Raw genomic sequence first — 14353 nt, 5'->3', positions numbered from 1 at the left:
CCAAAGCCTGGCGGAGCGGCGCGTCGACCTGGCGGTGGCGGCCGAGCCGTTCCGCGTACTAGACGCGTCTTCGGGAGCGGAAGATCTGAGTGGCATGGTCGCCGTTTTCTGGAACGGGACGACGGGAGGACCCACATACTCGGTTATCGAGCGCGGGCATGGCTTTGTGGCGGTGAGGTGGGGCGACCTGGCTGTGCTGGCCGTCTACGTGTCCCCCAACATACGCCGGGCGGATTACTACTCCTTCTTGGACGGATTAGCGGCCTGCGCGATTCGTCTGCGCGGTGTTCCGTACTTGGTTCTCGGGGACTTCAACGCTCATGCGACGGCGTGGGGTTCCCGAGCGACTAACTGGAGGGGGCGTGCTGTGCTTGAATGGGCAGGCGCGCTCGACCTCCGGCTCTTGAACAGAGGGTCATCTAGCACGTGCGTGGCGTGGCGGGGCGAGTCCATCGTGGATCTCACGTGGGCGAGCCCCGCCGCTGTTGCGCGTGTTTCGAGGTGGAAGGTGTCCCGGGAGGAGACTCTCTCGGATCACCTCTACATTCTGATGGACGTGGCGGTTGGTGGTGTCGGAGACGACTGCCTATTTGGAACGCGGGGGCGTTGTCGCTCATCGGGTACGCGGACGATCTTCCCGCGGTGGGGTTCTGCTCGCCGCGACGACGATCTTATGGCGGCGGCGGCGTCGGCTGTCGCTATGAACGAGAAAGGGTCTGCTGCGGATGAAGAGGATGTGGAGGCTGAGGCGATCCGACTTCGGCGAGACTTGCATGCGATCTGCAACGCGTGCATGCCGCGGGTAGCGTCCCACGCCCGTCACGCCGGCGGAGTGTATTGGTGGACCACGGAGATAGCGCGCCTACGGGAGGCGTGCATCCGTAGCCGGCGCCGGTATACCCGAGCCCGCCGTAGGAAACGGGGGGACACGGAGTTGGTGGCCCGTCTGTACGGTGCCTACCGCGAGGCGCGAAGGACCCTACAGCGGGTCGTTTGGGACGCGAAGGGGCGGGCTTGGAACGAGCTCCTGGCGACCCTCGATTCTGATTCCTGGGGGCGCCCCTACAGGACGGTGATGAACAAACTCCGTCCGTGGGCGCCCCCGGTAACGGAGTGTATGGATCCCCGGTTTCTGGAAGGGGTCGTCGGCACTCTTTTCCCGGACACGGAAGAGGACATGGATGAAAATATCAATACCATTCTAATAGAAGATGAGGACACCCCGGAAGAGGATGAGTCATTGCGGTTCCCGCAGCATTGGTGCCCGGAGCTGGGAATATCTGAAGAGGAGTTGGCCGGCGCCGTCGGGAGGATTGACGTCGGGAGAGCTCCCGGTCCCGATGGAGTCCCGGCCCGCCTGTGGAAGGACATCGCCGGTTTGTTGGCCCCAAGGCTGCGGCGCTTGTTCGACGGTTGCCTGGCTCGGGGCGAATTCCCCAGCCTGTGGAAGGAAGGACGGATGGTCCTGTTGCCGAAGCCAGGTCGACCTCCAAGCTCTGCGTCTGCCTTTCGGCCGGTGTGTCTTTTGGACGAGGCAGGAAAATTGCTGGAGCGGATAGTGGCGGCCCGCCTCGAGTCGCATTTGTCCCGACGTACACCGGGGCTGCATGAAGGACAGTTCGGCTTCCGAAGGGGACGGTCTGCGATCGACGCTATAGCGCGCGTCCGTTCCCTGGTGTTGGATGCTGAGCGGCGGGGCTGGGTGGCGTTGGCCGTGTCCCTGGACGTGATCAACGCCTTCAATAGCCTTCCCTGGAACGCGATAGGCGAGGCGCTGAACTACCATCGTGTGCCCGCCTATTTGCGGGATATAGTTCGGGCGTTCCTCCGGGACCGGAGTATCGTATGCGCCGGCCCTGATGGTCGGATGATTAGGAGGGCTGTGTATCGCGGGGTCCCACAGGGGTCGGTCTTGGGACCGTTACTGTGGGTTCTCGCGTATGACGCGGTACTGCGGGCGCCGATGCCCCCCGACTCGGCGCTGACGTGCTACGCCGACGACACGTTGGTGCTCGTCTGGGGCTCGGCGTGGGGTAGGACCGTCCGTCTCGCGGAGTTAGCGGTAACCTGTGTCGTCGCCGCCATCAGGGATTTGGGGCTGGATGTATCCCCGGAAAAGTCCGAAGCCATGTGGTTGTGCAAGAGGGCCGATCACGGGACGCCTCCGGCGGGTTACCGGCTGCGGTGTAGAGGGGTCGATGTCGAGGTCGGTACCCGGATGAAGTATCTGGGTCTGACGCTCGACAGCCATTGGAGTTTTGGCGATCACTTCGAGCGTACGGTATCGTCAGCCGAGGCTACAGCCAACGCCCTAGGGCGTCTGTTGCCTCGGCTCGGCGGACCGGGCGTCGGGGTGCGCCGGCTGTACGCCGGGGTGGTGCGATCGAAGCTCCTGTACGGTGCTCCGATCTGGGCGGCGAGCCTGTTGACCAATCGTCGCAGCCTCTTACTGGTGAGGAGACTGCATCGTACGGTGGCCATCAGGACGACGAGAGCGTATCGCACGGTCTCGTCTGCGGCGGCGTCGTTGCTCGCGGGGTTCCCCCCGTTCGAGTTGGCGGCAATACGGTGTCGCGAGATCTATCAACACACGCGAGCACCATCTGGTGGGGTGAACGAGGCGGCACGCGGTGACGCTGCGGTGCGGGCTCGACGAACCCTATTGGATTCGTGGCGGGCCAGTCTCGCAACGGGAACTGGCGCGTCGGGCCTCCGGGTCGTCGAGGCGGTCCTGCCAAACTGGGACGATTGGTTGGATGGCGGCGGGCCCGCCCTGACGTATAGGGCGACGCAGGTACTTACCGGGCATGGATGCTTCGGCGAGTATCTGCACCGAATCGGGAAAGAGGCGACCGCGCGTTGCCACCATTGCAACGAGCGGGTGGACTCGGCGCAGCACACGCTGGAGCACTGTCCGGCGTGGGCGTTACCTCGCCGTGCCCTCGTTGCCGAAATAGGGGGAGACCTCTCGCCGCCGGCGGTATTCGGTGCGCTGCTGGCGAACGAGAAGAGTCGTAAGGCGTTCATCACATTCTGCGAGCAGGTGATGCTGCTGAAGGAGGCGGCGGAGCGCATGAGAGAAAAGGATTCTCATCCCGAAAGGGTAGGCGGACGGCGGCGGGGTGGGGAACGGGCGCACGCCACTTCCTGGCGAGCTCGAACCGCCTCGTCGTCCAGTGTGTGTTAGGCGCCGGCCAGTTCGGCACCTCGGTGCCGCCAAATCACCTGGTCGGGGAACCAGGCGGTCTTGCACGGCGGCCCGTCGGGGATGGCGCGATGCGCGGTGGCCGCGCATCGCGTCTTTAGTTATATTCGCATAACTCGAGGTGAACTCGGCGCAGATGGGGCTCGTGATGTAATGCTTATGAGTGGTTCTAGGGCCCCTTCCGCCATGCGCCAAGTACGGCCACCGTGGAGGTTTTAGCCGGTACGAATCCGGCACTACCCGGCGCCCTCTCCCCGGAGAGCGCGGGGCGCCTATGAAGGTTTCCTCCACGAAAAAAAAAAAAAAAAAAAAATAAAAATAAAAATGGTTGGGCACCAAAGGTGCTGGTGGGTCGCATTGCACTGTTCACGCCCAGCAGTGCCAAGTGCGAACTCTCTCCTCCAAGTCGGTGTGCGCCTGGTATAAACGCTGACTTTCCAGTGGCTAGCAGAGCAATGGCTATCCCAAACACCCTTCCTCTGCATTTTATCACAATCCTTTCCTTAAGCTATGAAGGGCAGTTCCGGTGGAAGGTGCCAACTGCATAAGGATGGCGATGTGGCTTAAAAACTTACTCTTCCCGAGGAAGAGAGGACGAGGGCAACATGGCTTAAACACCCACACGTCGCAGGCCCGAGCGAGTGTTGTGGCGTGTTCACCCTTTCCGTTATGGGCGGCTTCTCCGGCGCAACACGCCCGCTGAACGAACTGCTGCGCCAAAAAGAAAAAAACTTTCATCGAAACAGGGTATTTATAACTTCATAACACACACTCGCTTTTAATTGTAATTTGGGTAGGCCTACTTGTTGGGAGGGACAATCGTCTCCCCTAACGCCACAGTTATTTAGTTAGTTCATAGGATTGGCACAACGAGGGGACGCGGGAAGTGCACCGGCAGTAATTTCCAAGAGGCCTCGGGGAGCTGCTGCCAAACGCGTAGGTAGGTCACCGTGGAGTTTTAGTCGGTAGGAGTCTGACACTACTTCGTGAATTCTCCAAAATGCAGCGGAGTGTCCATGAGGATTTCTCCACGTAGAAGAAAAAAAGAAAGGAGGTGTTGAAGCATGTAAATAGTTTGATATATCGTATTTCAATTTGTTTACTTCTTTGAATTTTGTTTGAATTATTGTCAATTACAATCACAATTCCTGATAATATCACGCTCTTAACCGTTATTGCTGTCAATTACAATTATAATTCCATGTTTACTTACATTTGTTTTAACGATATCATTTCTTCAAGACATGTTTTATCACGTTTTGCGGAATGGTCAGTAGTGTTGGTCAGTGAAATTCAGGATAAAGGCACGTACCTTACAGCATGCATGTTGTGTGTTATGTTCGGGTGTTGCAGGCATCCCGGGACGTTCTCTATAGTGTAGGTCGAAACGAACGTTTATTGCGAACGTTAGTGTGTATGTATATTTTTATTTTACCTTCATAAGTTATTTTTTTGTTTGCTATTTAGAAGACTCGAGCTTAGATTTAAGTTCCAGCGAGCATTGCGCCCGAAGGAAGAAGGGGCCATAAGCCGAAGTATCGAAGTAGAAATAAGCCGAACTGTATAGGTACGATCGTTTATCGGTAATCTCCTAAATAGTTGCAATGCGATCTCTTGTATTAGTGTTGCGTATTGTTTAATTACAAGTGCATAGATTTCTATTTATTAGCGTTGCGTATCAAATTTCGGGTATTTCCAGAATTTCCTTTTTTGAATGGTAGGTTAATTGAAATTGCAGATATAACGAAGTACTCATCGCGTTCGATTTAAAAAATTTTCTACATAATAAATATTAATAATAGTAAGTTAGCGTTGAGAAACAAGAACATAACATTTAAGCCATTAATTTATGCCATTTAAACTATTACTCAACAGCATTTCAACTATTACTTTATAACACTTAAGCCATGAACCTCTAACCTTCAAGCCATTAACTTCCAATCTTTAAACCGTTAACTTCTAACGTCTAAGACATTAATTTATAACACTTAAGCTATTAATTTATAACATTTAAGCCATTCATTTATGACATTTAAGCCATTAATTTATAATATTCCAGTCGTTAATTTCTAACATTTAAACTATTAATTTTTAACATTTAAGCAATTAATTTATAACATTTAAGCCATTACTTTACAACACCTGAGGTATTATTTTACGACGTCTAACCTATTAATTTACAACATTTAAGCTGTTACTCAAGAACAATTAAAGCATTAATTTATAATATTTAAACCATTACTTAATAACATTTATACCATTAATTCATAACAATCCAACCAATAATTAACAACATTAGAGAAACTAGTTAATAACAATTAAACTATTAATTTATAACAATTGAAATATACATGAACAACATTTAAAACATCAATTTATAACAATCAAGCCGTTCTTCAAGGAATCAATAAGTCTCTCGCTAATAGCCTAATAGATCCCTTGATAGATCTAACGTAGAAATGCCTAACCGCGATTACAGCCAATTAGCTCACATTCGCTACACAATTAATCTGTATCACGTACAGCGATGCAGGCGGTATTGAAGAAAAAGGCCATTTTATGTTACAACTATAACGAGTAAATTTGCTCGTTTCACTTGAGTGGAATTAAAAAGGAACCTGACTTTTAAGTAAGCATTAAATAAGAATTTTAAACATCGCATACAGTGATGTAGGTGTTATTCAAGAAAAAAGGATATTTAATACAAGAACATTTATTATTTAATACCTTAACTTATTTGACAGTAACGTCATCGACTGCCGTTAGGTTTTCCTTCCCTTTCTGCTCAAACTAATTGATAGTCGAAAACTAGTATCAAAGAAGTGTGAATATAGTCTTAGCTTGTAGAAACTACTAAAACGATAAAAATGGATATCGTATTAAATCGTTAAAGACCTGAATTTACGATAAAAATTAAGAAATTGGTCAACTTGATTTTGTTATAATGGAAAAACCGTCTTTTGCTTTGTCAAAAGATCGTTACCCTTTGATTGACATCTCGATACTTTGTAAAGGTATATAGGGAACCCGGAAGTGCCGCGCGAGCTCTTTAGTGCCTGAACTGTCGGAGTGTGAACATCAAAGAAGAACTTAATTATACGGTAAATAAACAAAAAATATTAACAATAACATTGAACTGGTAATTTATAACGTCTAAATCGTTAATTTACAACACTCAAGCTATTAATTTATAACATTTAAGCTATTAATTTATAACATTTCAGTCGACAATTTCTAACATTTTTAGCTATTAATTTATAACGTTCATGTTATTATTTTACAACATCTAAGCCATTAATTGAAAACATTTGAGCTCTTAATTTACAACATTTAAACTGTTATTTTATATATGTAAGCCATTAATTTCTAACATATAAACAATTAATTTATATCATCTAAGCCATTAATTTATAACATTTAAGCCATTAATTTAAAACAATTACTGCATTAATTCTTAACAATTATACCAATAATTTATAACCATATCCTCCCATTAATTCAAAATAATTATGCTCTTAATTTATAACAATTGTATCACTAATTGGAAGCAACTCTGATTCATTGATTTAAATGAATACCATCAATTCGTTGTGAGTAAATTAATGATTTATTTTGTTTTATTTAATATTTACGAAATCTTTCAAGTCCCTGAAGTGCTATTGTATTTCTATATAGTAATACTTTTTAATTTAAAATTCTAAAGTATTTAATTTCTCATTTCACTATTTCATATAAAACCAGTAGTAACGCAGAGTGTACCTATTGAGTGTCTATGGATGGGATGTAATTTTTCATGTCTGCTCAAAACCAATGAAACAGTCCCGTATTCGTGAAACGAAGAAAGCAAGTGAAATTTAATCGAAGGCAGCAACAACTCACCATTCACCCATTCTCACTACAATTGGTATCTTGCATGGTTTCGTTTCTTCGATGATAAGTTCAATATTCAAGTATGATTTTGCAGATCCACGTACTACAGCTATTCTAATTAATAAATTTCAATACACGTTACTTCTTTGTTATAAAATAATTTTACATCTCTGCTTTCAATGCTTAAAAACTGTTTATGTAAAAGGGACCCGAGCGTAGTTACCTCCTCGTGGTGGGTCCCGGTAATTGGTATCGTTTTCCAAATAATAATACACCACGTACTATTTTGAATATTAGTATTATTATCTGAAAAACGATATCAAGCTAAAAACTACTTGAATATAGTCTGGTCTTGATCATCCAAAATAGTTTTGGAGATCTAGACTGGACTAATACCTCCCCGCGGGGGCATCGTGGGACATCGTGGGACATCGTGGGACACCGTGGGACACCGTGGAATGCGTGCGTTTTAGCCTTAATTAATCATAAGATAGATACCTATGTTATGTGCATTGTAAGTTCATTCCGTACAAAGATACTTATCCATCTTGGAATGAAAAATACAAAATCTCGTCGCTCTTGATCCCCTCGCTTACCACATTGGAAAAATTGTTCCCGCGATTTATCGGTTCGCGATCGCTCAGTTCTTTCAAACTGCGGCGTTGCGTACTCGCTCGCGCGTATCCCGGGTACGTGCGGGTCAACGTGCACTGGACAACTCTTTGGATTCATAGGTCGCCCAAGGACACCTCTTGTCTTGGTGACTACTCGACGACTGCTCGTCATTTGCCTCGAATCGCGGGCGTTTTCATCACGCTGGTGATACCTGTGAATCTGTTGACGATCGAGTCGCAGGTCCGCAATCCTGTCCGATTGGTACATCGGTACTTGGACAGGAACCTGCATTTCACGTCCTCCGTAATTCTGATCGAACCCGTGGGGGTGGACCCCACTGTTCAGTTGGGGCCTTGCCTTCGTAATCCTGTTCAGCGGTCCCTCCCCGAGTTCAACATGTTCAGTTGGAGTGTGTTAAATCGCAGGCCCATTTGCTAGACACTGGTATCATCGGCAAGTGCCATCGACCGTGATAAGGTAAAAACGACGTGACAGGAATCGGGCGAAGGTCAATGCTTGGGTTCGGCTGAACCTTAGGGTTATCTGGTGCACGGGGGTACGTCGCGTAGGTTTGTTAGTTCTTTCGAGAGATCGCGATTACGTTCGTTGCGGGCGAACCGCGGTTTTTCTTTCATCGTCTGATTGTTGGGGCTCCTTTTCCATAGCAGCCTCATTTCTTTTCTTTCGTTCCAAGTTAGACAAATGTATCTTTGATATGGAATGTTGCCTATAGGGTTGCGAATTATTGTATGATGTTTGTGCTGATCGATGTAATCGTTGTGTGTGAGATACATGTTGCGTTGTGTGGGAGATAGATATTGCGTCGTGTAAGCTTTGTTTTACGTTTGTAAAGATTCGTGTAACTGCTGCGTTGGAGATATATGTTTCGCAGTTAGGCTACGAAAGAGCTATCTTTTTACGCAGGCCCATGATCACGTAGAGTCAGAACTCGACATTCTTGCCAACAGGTTGAATGTCGAGACTGATGCATAATGTTAAATAACTCATGGGCGGGTCTCGTGCGTAGTCATCTCCTCGTGGTGAGACTTGGTAATTGGCATCGTTTTCCAAAAATTAATCAATTGATTAATCTTTGGAAAACGATACCAAGCTAAGAACTACGCACCAGTCCAGTTTGGGTCACCAAAAGCCGTGAAAAGAATTTTGGATGATCTAGTCTGGACTGCACCGTGGGACACCGTTTTACAGCGTCGGACTCCGTGGGATAGCGTTGGAAAACCATTCGACGGGGTTAGATATCGTTGGAGAGCGTTCCACAACGCTGTGGAGGGTTGGAAAACCATTCTACGTGATTGGAAATCGTTGCAGAGCCTTCCACAACGTTGTGGAGGGTTGGAAAATCATTACTTTATTACGTTTTAGCTATTAATTTCTAACGATTAAGGTATTAATTTGAAACGATTAAGCTATTAATTTATTACATATAGGCCATTAATTTATAACATCTGATCCATTAAGTTGTAACATTTAAGCCATTAATTCATAACTCTTAAACAATTAATTTATAGTATTTAAGCCATTAATTTCTAACTTTTAATCTATTGATTTATAACCCTTAAGCTACTAATTTATAACGTTTAAGGTATTAATTTAAATGTTTAACCCATTAATTTATTACATTGTAGCTATTAATTTATTACATTTAGGCCATTAATTTATAACATCTGAGCCATTAATTTGTCACATTTAAGCTATTAATTTATAACATTTAAGCTATCAATTTATAACTCTTAAACAATTAATTTTTAAAATTTAGGCCATTAATTTCTAACTCTTAAACTATTAATTTATAACATTTCAGCCGTCAATTTCTAACATTTAAGCCATTACTACTATTCTAAGGGAATGGTCATCGTTGGAAAGCATTCCACAACGTTGTGGAGGGTTGGAAAACAATTTTACGGTGTTGGAAATCGTTTTAGATACTTCCACAACGTTGTGGAGGGTTGGAAAACAATTTTACGGGGATGGAAATCGTTGGAGAGCATTTCACAACGTTGTGGAGGGTTCGAAAACCATTCTACGGGGTTGGAAATGATTGGAGAGTCTTTCACAACGTTGTGGAGGGTTGGAAAACTATTCTGCGGTATTAGAAATCGTTGGAGAGCCTTCCACAACGATCTGGAGGGTTGGAAAACCATTCTACGGGGGTGGAAATCGTTGGAGAGCCTTCCGCAACGATCTGGAGGGTTGTAAAACAATTTTACGGGGTTGGAAATCGTTGGAGAGCCTTACACAATGATCTGGAGTGTTGGAAAACAATTCTGCGGTATTAGAAATCGTTGGAGAGCCTTCCACAACGATCTGGAGGGTTGTAAAACAATTTTAGGGGGAGGGAAATCGTTGGAGAATCTTCCACACCGATCTGGAGGGTTGGAAAACAATTTTACGGTGTTGAAAATCGTTGGAGAGCCTTCCACAACGTTGTGGAGGGTTCGAAAACCATTCTACGGGGTTGGAAATGATTGGAGAGTCTTTCATAACGTTGTGGAGGGTTGGAAAACAATTCTGCGGTATTAGAGATCGTTGCAGAGCCTTCCACAACGATCTGGAGGGTTCGAAAACCGTTCTACGGGGTTGCAAAAGATTGGAGATACTTCCACAACGTTGTGGAGTGTTGGAAAACAATTCTGCGGTTTTAGGAATCGTTGGAGAGCCTTCCACAACTTTTTGGAGGGTTGGAAAACAATTTTACGGGGTTGGAAATCGTTGGAGAGCCTTCCACAACGATCTGGAGGGTTGTAAAACAATTTTACGGGGATGGAAATCGTTGGAGAGCCTTCCACAACGTTGTGGAGGGTTCGAAAACCATTCTACGTGGTTGGAAATGATTGGAGAGTCTTTCACAACGTTGTGGAGGTTTGGAAAACCATTCTACGGGGGTGGAAATCGTTGGAGAGCCTTCCGCAACGATCTGGAGGGTTGTAAAACAATTTTACGGGGTTGGAAATCGTTGGAGAGCCTTACACAATGATCTGGAGTGTTGGAAAACAATTCTGCGGTATTAGAAATCGTTGGAGAGCCTTCCACAACGATCTGGAGGGTTGTAAAACAATTTTAGGGGGAGGGAAATCGTTGGAGAATCTTCCACACCGATCTGGAGGGTTGGAAAACAATTTTACGGTGTTGAAAATCGTTGGAGAGCCTTCCACAACGTTGTGGAGGGTTCGAAAACCATTCTACGGGGTTGGAAATGATTGGAGAGTCTTTCATAACGTTGTGGAGGGTTGGAAAACAATTCTGCGGTATTAGAGATCGTTGCAGAGCCTTCCACAACGATCTGGAGGGTTCGAAAACCGTTCTACGGGGTTGCAAAAGATTGGAGATACTTCCACAACGTTGTGGAGTGTTGGAAAACAATTCTGCGGTTTTAGGAATCGTTGGAGAGCCTTCCACAACTTTTTGGAGGGTTGGAAAACAATTTTACGGGGTTGGAAATCGTTGGAGAGCCTTCCACAACGATCTGGAGGGTTGTAAAACAATTTTACGGGGATGGAAATCGTTGGAGAGCCTTCCACAACGTTGTGGAGGGTTCGAAAACCATTCTACGTGGTTGGAAATGATTGGAGAGTCTTTCACAACGTTGTGGAGGTTTGGAAAACAATTCTGCGGTATTAGAAATCGTTGGAGAGCCTTCCACAACGATCTGGAGGGTTGGAAAACCATTCTACGGAGTTGGAAATCGTTGGAGATACTTCCACAACGTTGTGGAGGGTTCGAAAACCATTCTACGTAGTTGGAAATGATTGGAGAGTCTTTCACATCGTTCTGGAGGGTTGGAAAACAATTCTGCGGGATTGGGAATAGTTGGAGAATCTTCCACAACGTTGTGGAGGGTTGGAAAGCAATTCTACGGGGTAGGAAATTGTTGGAGATACTTCCACAGCGTTGTGGAGTGTTGGAAATCCATTCTGCGGGAGTGGAAATCGTTGGAGAGTCTTCGACAACGTTGTGGAGGGTTGCACAATCATTCTGCGGGATTGGAAATCGTTGGAGAGCCTTACACAATGATCTGGAGTGTTGGAAAACCATTCTACGGGGTTGGAAAACTATTCTTCAGGGTTGGACATCGTTGGAGAGCGTTCCACTATGTTCAGCACGGTTGGAAAACCATTCTACGGGGTTGGACATCGTTGGGCAGCGTTTCACAATGTTGCGCAGGGTTGTATAATTAATTTATAAGGTTTAAGGTATTAATTTAAAACGTTTAACCTATTAATTTATTACATTTTAGCTATTAATTTATTACATTTAGGCTATTAATTTATAATTATTTTATTTAGAATAATTTTTATAACTCTTAAACAATTAAATTATAAAATTGCAGCCATTAATTTCTAACTTTTAGTCTAGTAATTTATAACATTTCAGCCATCAATTTATAAAATTTAAGCTATTAATTTATGTCATTTATGCTATTAATTTATAACAATCAAACCGTTAATTAACTACGTTTAAACCATTCCTTGAGAACAATTAAAGCATTAATTTGTAATATTTAATCCATTACTTAATAACAGTTACACCATTAATTCATAAGAATCAAGCCAATAAGTAACAACTTTCGAACAATTAATTTATCACAATCCAACCAATAATTAACAATATTTAAGCAACTAATTCATAACAATTAAACTATTAATTTATAATAATGGAAACATTAATTAACAACATTTGAGGCATTAATTTATAACAATCAAACCATTATTTAAGTAATCAATAATTCTCTCACTAGTAGCCTAATAAATCCCTTGATAGATCTAACGAAGAATATTATTCGCTATATAATTAATATCTGTATCACGTACATCGATGCTGGTGTTACTGAAGAAAAAGGAGCCATTTTTTCTTACTACCATAACCAATAAATTTACTCGTTTAACTTGAGTGGAATTAAAAAGGAACCTGACTTTTAAGTAAGCATTAAATAAGAATTTTAAATATCACCTAGAGTGATGTAGGTGTTATTCAAGAAAAAGAATATTTAATACAAGAGCGTTTATTATTTAATACCTTAACTTATTTCACAGTAACGTCATCGACTGCCGTTAGGTTTTCTTTTCCTTTCTGTTCAGACTAATTGATAGTCGAAAACTAGTATCAAAGAAGTGTGAATATAGTCTTAGCTTGTAGAAACTATTAAAATGATCAAAATGGATATCGTATTAAGTCGTTGAAGGCGCCAATTTAAAATAAAAATTAAGAAATTGTTCAATTTGATTTTGTTATAATGGAAAAACCGTCTTTTGCTTTGTCGAATGATCGTTACCGTTTGATTGACATCTCGACACTTTGGAAAGGTATATAAGGAGCACGGAAATCACGCGCGAGCTCTTTTGTGCCTGAAATGCCGAAGAGTGAACATCGAAGAAGAACTTAAACATAAGGTAAGTAAACAAAAAATATTAACAATAACATTGAACTAGTAATTGTTAACGTCTAAACCGTTAATTTACAACACTTAATATATTAATTTGTAACATTTAAGCAATTAATTTATAACATTTAATCCATTAATTTATTACTCTTAAACTATTAATTTACAACATTTCAGCCATCAATTTCTAACATTTAGGCCTATTGAAGTGATCGCCACTTCTAAGAAAACTCTACATCTGGTCTTCGGTTTCTCAAGCACTGAGGTCATCGATAGCGCGTAGACAAAAGAATGCGTCGATGACAGACCATAAGCGGTACACGTGCGACGTTAGTTTTGTTGGTTCTTTCAGTCTCAGGGTAACATTGCTAGCGTGAGGATCTGGATCAGCTTACATTGTGTTCCACACTTTGAACTTTAATATTCACAATATATGTACTTACAATACCTTACAATTTACCCACGCGTTTCTTTAATTCCACATACACCGAACAACCTTAACAAGGCCAATAATTTATTACATTTTAGCTATTAGTTTATTACATTTATGCCATTAATTTATAACATCCAAGCCATTAATTTCTAACATTCAAGCTTTAATTTATAACTCTTAAACTATTAATTTATAACACTTCAGCCGTGAATTTCTAACATTTCAGGCGTCCATTTCTAACATCTATACTATTAATTTATAACAAATAATTTTTAACATTTAAGCCATTAATTTATAACTCTTAAACTATTAATTTACAACGTTTCAGCCGTCAATTTCTAACTTTTAATCTATCGATTTGTAACCCTTAAGCTATTAATTTATAACGCTTAAGGTATTAATTTAAATCGTTTAAGCTATTAATTTATATCATTTAAGCCATTAATTTATAACCCTTAATCTATTTCTTTATAACGTTTTAGGTATTAATTTAAAACGTCCAAGCTATTAGTTAATTACATTTATGCCATTAATTTATAACGTCTAACCCATTAATTTGTTACAAATAAGCCATTAACTTATAACATTTAAGTTATTAATTTATAACATTTCAGCCGTCAATTTCTAATATTCAAGCCATTAATTTATTACATTTTAGCTATTAATTTTTTACATTTAGGTCATTAATTTATAACATCTGGGCCATTAATATGTAACAATTAAGCTATTAATTTATAACGCTTAAGCTATTAATTTATGACATTTAAGCCATTAATTTATAACAATCAAACCGTTAATTGACAACGTTTAAACCATTACTTGAGAACAATTA

This window comes from Bombus pascuorum, chromosome 16 (assembly GCF_905332965.1).
Source record: "Bombus pascuorum chromosome 16, iyBomPasc1.1, whole genome shotgun sequence".
Taxonomy (NCBI): Eukaryota; Metazoa; Arthropoda; class Insecta; order Hymenoptera; family Apidae; genus Bombus; species Bombus pascuorum.
This window is presented reverse-complemented; position numbering follows the sequence as displayed.